Source organism: Falco rusticolus, chromosome 5, assembly GCF_015220075.1.
Source record: "Falco rusticolus isolate bFalRus1 chromosome 5, bFalRus1.pri, whole genome shotgun sequence".
Taxonomy (NCBI): domain Eukaryota; kingdom Metazoa; phylum Chordata; class Aves; order Falconiformes; family Falconidae; genus Falco; species Falco rusticolus.
The window spans coordinates 38,611,545-38,623,426 of record NC_051191.1 but is presented as its reverse complement, the minus strand read 5'-3'; the positions used below and the strand labels follow the sequence as shown (position 1 = coordinate 38,623,426).

The window sequence follows — 11,882 nt, the reverse complement described above, 5'->3', positions numbered from 1 at the left end:
TTTTGCTATCACAAAAAATTCATGTAAAGGAGCTTGGTGACTGGATTACAGCTTTTTCCCCAACATTAGATTTATAATTAGTATTATTTAATACCACATTTAGTTTTCTTTATTACACTTCTACTTTTACGTACAAATGCTTCGCTGCCTTGCCTCTCTAAACCCAGTGCTTGTTTACCAAATACATTCTCATTTACACCGTGCATTAGACATGGCATCCAGGGTTTCTTTTAATTCACACAATATGCTTTTGCCTCTTTCCCCTCAGCAGCTTTAAGCCCCCATGCTGATGCTACTTTTTTTTGTAAGTCCTGTAACAATACGTGCAGCTTCTTACAGGGAGGCTGTTGAAAGCAAAGATGCTAAGCTATTGTCTGATAAATGTTTGCTGTGTTCTTTGAAGAAGACACAGTTCTTTCCTCTACAACATTTGTATAAGTACCAAAAAAAGGTTTTATATCACTGTTCTCCTTTGCTTCTCTTAAGTATCACAAACATGTATGTGAAGGTCACTTGTATTGCTCCTAGCACAAAATGCCTTTTTGGTTGCAGAAAATGTTTTTAATCCGATCAGGTATTGTTTCTTGGGTCATTCTCTCACATTACAAGTATTTTCTTCCAGGTATCCAGCAGTATTACTGTGACATTATTTTGCTCATATGCAGAGACAGTGTATTATTCTATTTCCTTAATCTAAGTCTCAGACATCTGTGATGAAGTCACCATAGTTACTTGTTTCTTTCTTTCACTTTCTCCCTTTAAACATTCAGTTTGCGGTCAGTTGTTCTTCTGAATTCACTGTGCTCTTTTTTAAATTTATTTCACCATTTGTTTTCCAGAACAAAATGGCTTTTGTGAATACCAAGTTTAAATTACTACGTATTTCTTTTTTTACTTTTCTTTTTCCTACCTCTTTGCTATGACATTCCACTGCCTCACATTATTTTCCATATCTGTATCATTTCATGTAGCAGTTCATTGTGTCTCTCTTGTAGCACTTCACCTTTAAAGATTCCTCACCAGTGTCCCTACAAATTCATGAGGATTCTTTTGTCTTCTGTGATTTCACATGCTATGCAAACTTCTGTATCTTTTCCTACAAAGCAGAAAGCACTTTAATTCTTGTGTTTTATTCACAGTCTGCATCCATAAGTAGGAAATATATATACAGTTCATATGAAACTGTCTTGCATTTTTCAATAGCAAACTTAACACCTTTAGTGTTTTTCTGTATATTAGAAAGTTGTTAGGAAAGCAGTTTGGTAAATCAAGATCTCCTGTAGATTTAATCTACAACTCACTCTTAGATCATCTAGATATTATTCATGGAACAAAACCTGAAGGGGACTCCTGCCTCTCTGGATGCATCTCTTGATGGCAGAGTTGTGGGTTGCCATCGAGATATTCATATCCCACCATGTATCTCTGCAAGAGTTTGAATTCTCTAATCCCTGACTATAACATATAAGTAGCTAAGACCCAGAAGTTTATAGAAAAACAAAAATTTATACCATCCCACCTACTGGAATATACCATCCCCAGTAAATTCCTCCTTTCACTTCCCATTGACCAGCATTTATGGATTTCTATTCAGGTTGCAGTCTTTTGTGAATTCTCCTTTTAGATATGTAACTCCTTCAGGACACTCCACAGGTACTTTTTGCAGAAAAGCGCACTGAAGTCAAGCATCACAATACTTCTGTGCATTTATGCCACGATCACTCTTCTTGATATACTGAAGCATGGACCATGCCATAATTTCTACCCAGACACAAACTCTTTGGAAGAGAGAAATGGTCAAAATTTTCCATCTTATAGGGAATATTATGAACAAGCATGTCAAAGGGTCCTGTGTCATAATGTATTATCTTATTATCTGTACTACATGAACACAATGCATATGACTAACACCAGAGCATAATAGTGTGAGGCCTTAAGATAAACAATATTAAACTTCATGTTTCATTTGAGAAAATAAGCGATATCACATTTGTCTTTGCCTAAGGGAATTTTGGATAAACCAGAGAAATGAAGAGGGCTGGAGAACTTAGTGATAAGAGAATGCAAAATTACTGTTACTTTTTTCATTATTGTAATTATAAATTATTCGGTTCAACATGTATATCTCATTACACTGTGGCTCAATCTCCATAGAAGCATTTTCTCATACTCAGTCCTCCAAGCCTACTCACTTATTCAAATTAAAAATTACAACAGCTCAAAATATTTCTATCATGTAAGTACCTGTAAAAAGAGGGGGAAATGTTGTACTTTCACGAGGATTAATTAGGGAATCTTATAAAATGGACCCTTCTCTCATAAAACAAAGCAACAGATCTGAGAAATAAGCTTTCTAGTGGCACCACAGCAATATATTCAACGTTTTGTGAACATGGTGGGGTTTTTTTATTATTGCAATACTTTTTTTGTAAGTCCTGTAACAATACGTGCAGCTTCTTATAGGGAGGTTGTTGAAAGCAAAGATGCTAAGCTTTTATGTCCTTCATGTCCTTCATTAGCGGGGAACAGGTTACATTACATTTGGAGGAAAAGGGAAAAAATGGGGGGCAAATGCTCATAACATACTGGAGTATGTTGTGTATTTATGAATCAGGATGCATAATGTACATTTATAAATATAATTTTAGATACAGTGCTATTACACATAAAAAGCATCTGACAGGTCTGAGAGTAGAGATCAAGATTAAATGGCAAAGGTAGCTCTTGGCAAACCACAAAATTAAATGCTAACAATATGTGTGCAGTTAGGTGAGAGAAAGCTAGTCTGAGACCTGTGCCGCAATTTAACAATTTATGTGAAAATGCATTTCTCAAGAACAGGGGCAGCGGATGGTTCTAGAACTTCAACCTTTAGAAATAATGACTATACAGCAGTGTATATACAGAGATACTGCCACACATCCTTTTGTGCTCAACTGAAAACAAATATAATATAACATATACAGTACAGTGGAATGTCAGTAAAGATTGACTTTATACCTAGAACTGTTGCAAGGATAGTCTGTCATCTATAATGAAACTATTATATTGAAAAACAAGAAGTGAACACTTGTATCCAGCTTCTGGATAAGTGGATCTGAAGTGCACACTGGAGTGATTTGGGAGGACAGCATCATGTTTTGATGGTTTAATCATTCTCTACATGTGCAGTTGTAACAGAGTTATTTTTTTTCTGCCACCCTGATCAAATTTAATGGCAGAAAACCATGGTCAATATTTGCCTTTCTGAGGGCAAGGAACAAGCAACCACCCTGTACTCATTCTTTTGTAATTAAAGAGCTGACTCAATCATTATGAATTGCTTCATCCATCCAAATTCTCACAATGCACAGCCAGGGTTTCAATCTTCTTTTTGGAACAAAGGAATTGGGGTAAGTATTAAGTCCTACTTAATACCATATACGAAATAAGATTAAAATTGATTTAGCATGGAGACTCCAGGTTTTTTTAAGTGTCCACAGTGCAGTGCTGGCATACAGACAGCTACACACTGCAATGGGCAAACCCAACATTTTTACAAATACACTTATTACGAAGTATTTTAAATTTTGAAACTAAAGGTAGGACAGTTGTCTGCGACCATGCCCTGGCCACCATGCTACGGCACTTGGCCCACCCACATGCCCTGTCCTTCCTACCCCACCATGCCAGCCTGGTCTGAGCTCTGCAATGTTCCCACTATATCCCCATGGCCTTGTGAGGTGGTTGGGAATCCAGGGGACCATGGCACCATCAGGACTGGCCTTGAACCCCAGGACAGTTGCTGTGGGCCTGCATCCATCCCTGAGGGCACCTCCTGCCCTTGGCCCAACAGGAGCACCTGCCCCGTGCTTCTATGTGCTCCCATTGCCCCATGCCAGACCCTCAGCACTTAGGTATGGCTGCCCTCATGAATCAACAGTGTCCTGGCTGTATAGACAGAGACCAAAGCCTCCTTCTCAGCATCCCTGTAAGTGGTCTGACATGTCTTGGTGAGGTTTTTCCAGATTACTAATATATATTCTGTTTAGCAACTTTCTTTATTCCAAAGTACTGCTATTGTATGTCAGTGAAGTATTACTTTACTAAATGCATGCTGTTAAGCCATGATTGTATTCTAAATTTAATTTTTGTACTGTAAATCACTTTTCAAATGATTTAATATTATGTTAGGATTTATTACTTTGTGGATTTCGCTTCACCTTTTGTCTTTGATTAAACTTCATTTGCAGGAATTTTGTGGGATTTAGGGTCTTTTTTAAAATAACAGTAATAATTGCACTGAGATGCTTTACTGATTTATTACCTTTAATTGAAGGAAAGTCATTGTAATTTTGTTACCAGAGCACAGTGGCCAATGCTTTGGTGGTTTCATAAAAAAGATCCAAAAAACCAAATGTATCAGAAAAGTAAGGTACAGCAGTTTTAGTAAAAAAAAAAAAAAAAAAGTTTGTGCATGAGCCAAAGGACACATATGAAGGTAGTTCTGCCATAATTGTACATTAAATCTTCAGCCGTCATAAATTGCCCAGATGAAGGCTGTTTCATATATCTGTTGATAGCTCGAGGCTTAAGAACACGGCCAATTTGTTTTTTAAAAATATACAGAATTAAGACTAATTTTGCCTGACTTCAGAAATCTATGATGTAGATGTCCGTATGTGAATTAGGTGTAGTCTGACATTGTGAAGAAATAGGCCTATCTGAATTACAGTTAGTCTCATTTCAATATCTTATGTAATTGATCATAAAGGGCTGCTAGCACAAATGTAGGTGTTACAATATAAACATCTAAAGTTAGTTAAGATAGATTATATGCAAAAAGCCTAAATAAAGTCTGTGGGATTCAGGTAAATGTTGTACCAGTAACATCAGTATGTAAAGGTACAAATAATAGGACAAACATTTCACTCTAACTGTTGAGCTGACTTACACAAATGCAGTGCATCTAGTGTACTCATAGAGCATACTGACAAACACTTTTCAAGGATATTTTCTCCTCTATACATTTTTCTTATAGTCATACCCTCCAAGCACTGCAATGGTCCATAAAGACAACTTTCAGTGGAAAATCTTGTTTATTTGACATATTTCTTGACAATAATAAATGCATCACAAACAGTCACGATGGCCTTTTGCACACTAACCCAAGGTCTGGAACTTTCAGAAGATGCAGAGGATGCACATTCTCAAGCAGGGTCTATGAAAGCAGTATGATCACACTGGCATAATGATGAAACCAAGCTGGTAAGCTTTACTGAAGATGATTATCTTCCTTCCAGATGCACAAATCTTGCTCTGCATGACTCTGCTTTGCACAGTGGACTTCGTGGCTTAGGGCAATATTAGTTTAGACATCACACTGCAGCACCACAGTTTTCTGTCATAAATATTTCAACTTTTTCACTGCAGGAGTAAGTAACAAGAAAATTAAAATATTAACAAAAGAAAACCTTTTTCTCACAGCTTTCTATGTTAAGCTTAAGAGGAAAATATGATATTAATGCTCTTGTTTACACTTACAACTATTCTCATTAAAGAATCATCACTTCTTAAAAATCTCAATATTTCTCCAAAGCTGCTACAGTCTGGATATTTAATTTCAGTTGTTTATTGCAGTTTTAATGGAAGCAACAATATTCACTCACCCTCATTTCATTTTAAGATGGCACCAGACAAGTTCACCCTCTTGTTTTTCAAGACCTCTGTTCATAATGCTTCTTTATAACATTCAAGGACATGAAACAATGATTTATAGTAATCTTCAGAGATAGTCCCCAAAAATGATACTCAAATCCAGATGTAGGTGTAAGTTTAGCCTGCTGACCAATTTAGCATGTTTTTGCCATGTTGATTACAGCTTCCTATAAGGATGGTGTGAATTAAAGCATAAGAACATGTCCATTACCTGGTTTAATACAGTTAGCTCTGTTTACATATGTGTTGTAACTTGGATTTATACATGCTTAAATTGTGGATTACTTTATCTTCATCAGAAAGATAAAACATCATAGTGTTATATTTTCAAATTATTGTAACCTCTGTTGGTTCAGAACCAACCTGAAAACCCTATGCAAGTGATAGAAAGGATTGCATACATCTGTTCAGTGACAGCTGTTTTTTCAGAGCCAGACAGGACTGATACAAAAATTTCCAAAGTCTGAATTCAGGTGAAATCTGAAAAGACATTCCTGCCACTGGAAGAGTTAGTGTATGTGGAAAGAATGACTGTGCTTGAGGTATCTGATGGTAGAGAACAAGAAAACATTTTGTGTTATACATACATAGGAAATGTGATCCATTATGCTGTATGGGAACCTATACCATAGGTTAATCCCTGAATTCCATTTGTCACATGCCTCCTTTGAATAACCTGAAAATTTGCTCCTACCTTCTATTTATTATCTTTTACTCAATCATTTACACAAGCAGGCACATTTCCTCATTGCTCTATTATTTCTGCTTAATTTTCCCAAACCCCTTTTATCCTGGAATTTAGCAGAAACCTGTTTAAAATCCAAGTATATGAACAAGATCACATTTCCTGATCTCTTAAAAAAAAAAAAAAAAAAAAAACACAACAAGAAGTCTGTGAAGTAGGAAATTTCTTCACAGGGCCATGCTAATTCTTTCACAGTAATTCATATTGTACTCAGGTGTCCACTTAATTCTTTTTCCAGTTTCTGCTAAATTGCCTCATATGGGCATCAAGTCTATAGGTCTTTTCAATGACTACTCTGTACAGGATTTTTCAATACCTGCGTACACGTTTGCTGACAGGTAGACACTAAATCCTAAGTTTTTAATAAACCAGCTATTTAATCCTCATCAGACTTTTGCGTAAAATCCAGCTAGAAATCGTTAGCTTTTATTATGTCATTTTTTGCCATAGTCACCTCAATTTCAAAAAGATTCTTCTGTTCAACTCCCTCCAAAAGATCACTGGTAAGGGAATATACTTCATACTGCAGGTATCTTTCAGTTTACTACTACTAATAAGTTAAGCAAGTTCATTCAGAAATGTTTCTCTGTACCACAATGCATAATACCATGGAATTATGTCCCTGGAGAAAATAGGTATGGTTCCTATATTATGGAATATAACCTTAGAAATATCCCACTGAAACACCAGAAATAATCATCCACCTTATCAAAGGCACAAATCTAGGCATTTGAGATAAATAACAGCTGAAAAAAAGACTTTAGACACCAGCATCAGCATTGTTTCCAGTAAAGAGGTACAGTACCTCAACTTTCACAAAATTTTCTAAAGTAGAAAACCTGCAAGCTGTTTTCATCAACAGTTTCTGAGTTTAGGTCATGGAGATGGAAATTCTAAAGTGTTTTTGACAGGTACCTAAAAAGCTCAAAGGAAGCTAAAATTATGATTTTCATGCCAATTTGCTTATAAACCCATGGAGAAAGGTTTTCCTGCAAGAGTTGTCAAGGACATGTGAATTTATTGGATATTCTGTACATCTGACTAGAGTTAAGGTTCAGCAAACATTTATAATAATAGGTTGTTAGCATTAGTGTTGCTCCAGGTATACAAATGGTTCTCCTTCAGAAACTTGGTCCTTTTTTCTGCATATCTGTTATAATTGCCTGACAAGGATATTTCATCATAAAATAAAGGATATATGCCTCTCCTTAAAAGGATAATTTGTTAAGTGACTACAACAGAATAAAGGCCAAGCATAAAACATCTTCTCTATATTTGGGATCCCACAGGTCCAGTAGGCAGAAGTGAAACTAAAGGCAATTAACATACCTTAAACACCGGACCATGAAGCCTTTACCTCTGCAATTATTCACAGAAGTCAGTAACGTTAGAAAGTACTCAGCAGAGTACATCAGATTGAGTAAAGGTTCACAGTCTGCTGCTGCATGAGAAGGTGATTGGCCCCTCTTAAGGAGTATGAATGAACCATTTAATTAATCCTAGTTGTACAATGAGGAAGTGGCCATGATATATACTAGCAAAACATTTATGTTCAGGTCAGGGTCAGGACCCAATGGCTTTGCACTTAATCATGTACCTTCTCTTCAGATTTTGCTGAGTGTAAAAATATCTAAAATCTGTATTGCTGTAGCTGAGCAGATACTTCCCTATGGTAAAAGTGACAGAGGAGCTTTCTGTGCAATGGCCTAAGTGTGTCTTTACAACACAGTGAGCCTCACTGCAATTCCAAGGCCAGCACAGACCGCATTCAATTCAAAATTTTTTCAGGTTATAAGAATCCCCCTTTAACACCAAATTATCCAGGAGGAAATATGAACCTGATTTCATAATCACAATTCAGTTAATGAAAAAAGTTTACGCCATCTTTTTTTTTAATTACTTTTTCTGTTAGTAAAGTGAAGACATTTTATGCCCCTGAGCTTTTCTGTACATTGTCACTGTAGCTTCTTGTTCTTATGCTTTTCTAAGCATAGACTATGCTACTTGTTAGTGCTAACTTCTTATTCTAACAAAAAAAGAAACAAACACAAACAAAAGGTGGAGAATAAGTCGAATCAGTAGACATGAGTAATATATGCTGGAATCAACATAGCATTTACATTCCTTACAAGAGGATGAACTACTGAAGTGTATTGTTCTGACTCTGCTTTAGGACACAGTGAAACAGATATCTCCCAAGCTCACTACTGAAAGAGAAGGTTTACACTAAGCTGTCTCAGTCACGCTGGCAAATGTCATGTTTCTAGAGAAAAAAAACCCAGGTTTTAATGTAGAAAATAAGCTATGTAGACTCATGATTCCAGTCAAAATGTAATAAAGAGAATAATTGCTCAAACATGGGTTTGTAATTACATTCTAGAAAGCTTTCAAAACTACACTGTATTCAATACATTAAGAAAGACACACCATGAAATTACACCCTAAAACCAAACTGATAGAAACAAATCTCTTTCTTTAAAATATTCTTTCTTTAAGCTGTTTATGTTTCTGTCTCCAAAAAGAAAGGAAGTTACAGAGAATCCAAATGAGCAGATGTGTTTAAAAACATGACTCCTTCTTAGACACCTGCATTCCCATGGAATTCACTATATGATGTCACAAATTACACTCAATGGTAAAGCCTAACAAAATGAGCTTGCTTATTTTGCTCAAATAAAATGAGTGTTCATTTCTACTCATATTAAATTCTCACTCCCAAAATTTACTTCTCAATTAGAAGGATCTTGTGAGTAAGAAACAAGTTAAAGTGATCAAAGGCAAATGACTGAATTCCACTACTTTCTCATACTTGCAATTTCCCATACTATAAAAAGCTATTTTCCAAAGGGATATATACAAAAGCTTTCACATATGTCCTGGTGAACCTATCATCTCATGCAGTCATAGAATCATCAAGCTACAGAAATGCTGGTTGTAAGGGACCTGTGGAGGTCATCTAGTCCAGCTTCCTTTGACCCTTACACACCTGGAAGTATATTCCAAGAGGGCACACCCACACCAAGATCTTTCTTGGAAGCACCATGAGGCTGATCAGGTTCCCCAAGTCCTATTCTCAATATTTTTAAAGATGATTTTTTTCTGGAACATCTCTCAGTCCTCATGCTTTTCACAGATAATTGATACTAGTCTTGTAATTATACCAGCCAACTCTTTCAATGTTGGGAAATTGCAAGTATGAGAAAGTAGTGGAATTCAGTCATTTGCCTTTGATCACTTTAACTTGTTTCTTACTCAGTTAGATTCTTACTTAATTAGATCCTTCTAATTGAGAAGTAAATTCAAACAGGGATTGGTGTACACATGTTTCTCTACAGTTAAAATTGTTAGACTTTAAACATTCCAAAGAACCCTGTACCACAAGAGTTACACACAACTAACACAAAACCCCAAGAAAACAACAAACAAACAAACAAAACAAAACAAAAAAACAACCAAACACACACACAAAAAAAACCCCAACTAAAACACAATTGGGATAAAGCCTAATATCAGCTGCCAACAATTTCCCAGATAACTGATAGCAAGATGTCTTGTGTGCCAAAACTTTGTCCCCTATAAATCTGCTCCTTGTGCTAAATGGCTGCTATTGTTGGTATCTTTCAGCTACTTTCCCAGTAAGCAAATTTCAACTGGCAGCAAGGAAAAAGGCCTGTTCTGTCATTATGAAGCTGATGACAGCTTTAGTACAATTACATAAACAGCTGCTGCGGACAAGTGATGCTTTGCCAAGTGCATCCAATCCGTGCTGCCTTGTTTTCCATTTTTGTGCTGCATTGTTTCCTTTCCATTCTCTCTGCAATAATAATAAAGAGAAATCACCAAAGTTGAATATAAAGGGCCTGTTTGTTCTCATTTTTTGCTAAGGGACAAAGAGAGAATGAGCCCACCACTGTCAAGGGATGGCTACAGATCACAGCTTTCCTTAGAAAAGCCTTCTCACCAGGGAAAAGGGCAATAAGGGACTCAAACTCTTTAATACCAAGCCTGGTGAGGATGGTCAAGAGACAATGGCATTGCAATAGACTTCCTAGGAACTATATGCAGTAGTAGACTGCAGTCATCGCCAGTTTGCTGCCATCTAGGACATGTTCCATTAAGTCAAAAACTGAAATAATTTGGATGTAAATATGACTGGAAGAAAGGCTCAGGACTGGCTTTTGAACCTCTGAATAAAGCAAAGGAAGTCTGTACTGATAGTGAAAAGATTGATAGCTACAATAACCTTGTCCTATAAAATCCCTTATAAAAATATCTTTGCCTTTATAAAACCACTTCTTTCTTTTCCTTGTTTAGTTTCCCCAGTCCAGCCCTCTGTGCCAGCTCTGCAAATCGGATAATGCCATTTTATACTTCTATTAATTTACCAGGGAATAATGTGTATCATCAGCTTCGTGGCCTCTGATATTGGCCTCTTTGGAAAAGTGAGCAATAAATTCAAGATTATAATAAAAAAAAACCCCACCAACCAATCCACATTAATTTGAATCTGCTGCAATAGGCCATGTACATTCAGATATTTTTAAAAAAATGTGGAGAAACCTCAATGAATAGGCTATAGAATAGCAATACTAAAATATTTTCTCAAGCTAAAGATGTTATATTAGTTTGCTAATGTACTCCAAGACAATACTAGCATGGAGAAAAATTTAAGTTCCTTCCTATAGAATACGTATGACATTTCCATCTTGTTTCAAACCTATGAATGACAGATGGGCCTAGCACAAGTGGAAAAAATGGAATTCCAAACTGAGGAGAATTTTATAATATTTTTTCCTTCTTAAAGAAGTTGATACACAACGCACACTGCTGTATTTGACTATCTGTAACACTCAAATTTTTATCTGTCTGACCCAGGATTACATTTGCAATTTCATATATCAAATATTTTATGAAAAATAATAATCTCATAAATCACAAGAGGCAAGTGCTTTGTACTCTGCACTGTCCAAGACCCTGGTGAATAAGAAAATGCGTGTCATTCACTCAGGCTCTAAAAACTCCAACTTCCTTTTCTTTTGTTGTCTGAGACAATTTCAACTCATCTGGTTCTTCTCTCAAAGGCTCACACTGTTTACTTTTGCAAGGAGTGGAATGATCAGCAAGCATATAATTTCTTGTAAGGGTGATTTGAACATCAGGCTGGATAACCAGTTTGTTTCAATATTGTATATAAAGTAAGCATATTTCCTGTCAAGATACCTGATATCTCAATAATTACGGCATATACCAAAGCTCTAAGAGATGTAGATCAAAAAATTCTCAGGAAGAACAAAATTAAATCATTGCTGTCTTAGTTCTTATGCGAGCACAAAAAAATCTTAATTGATAAGTGAAAGAAGGTAACTTCCCTTTCATCATATCTGAGGTTTGAGGCTTACATACTTTTCCAGTCAACACTGTTCACAGCTTCGATCTGAAT

At 36.1% G+C, this 11,882-nt stretch overlaps 1 long non-coding RNA gene across 2 annotated transcripts; it reads left to right on the top strand.

The window, feature by feature from the left end:
* The first annotated feature begins 3,292 nt into the window (after window positions 1–3,292).
* Window positions 3,293–10,269, top strand: LOC119148762. 2 transcript variants are annotated; one of them, XR_005104486.1, is made up of 3 exons: window positions 3,293–3,392; window positions 5,168–5,247; window positions 10,067–10,269. It is a non-coding gene; the product is annotated as an uncharacterized LOC119148762 (long non-coding RNA). The 2 variants fall into 2 exon arrangements; XR_005104487.1 differs by having other exon boundaries at window positions 5,153–5,247.
* The last annotated feature ends 1,613 nt before the right edge of the window (window positions 10,270–11,882 follow it).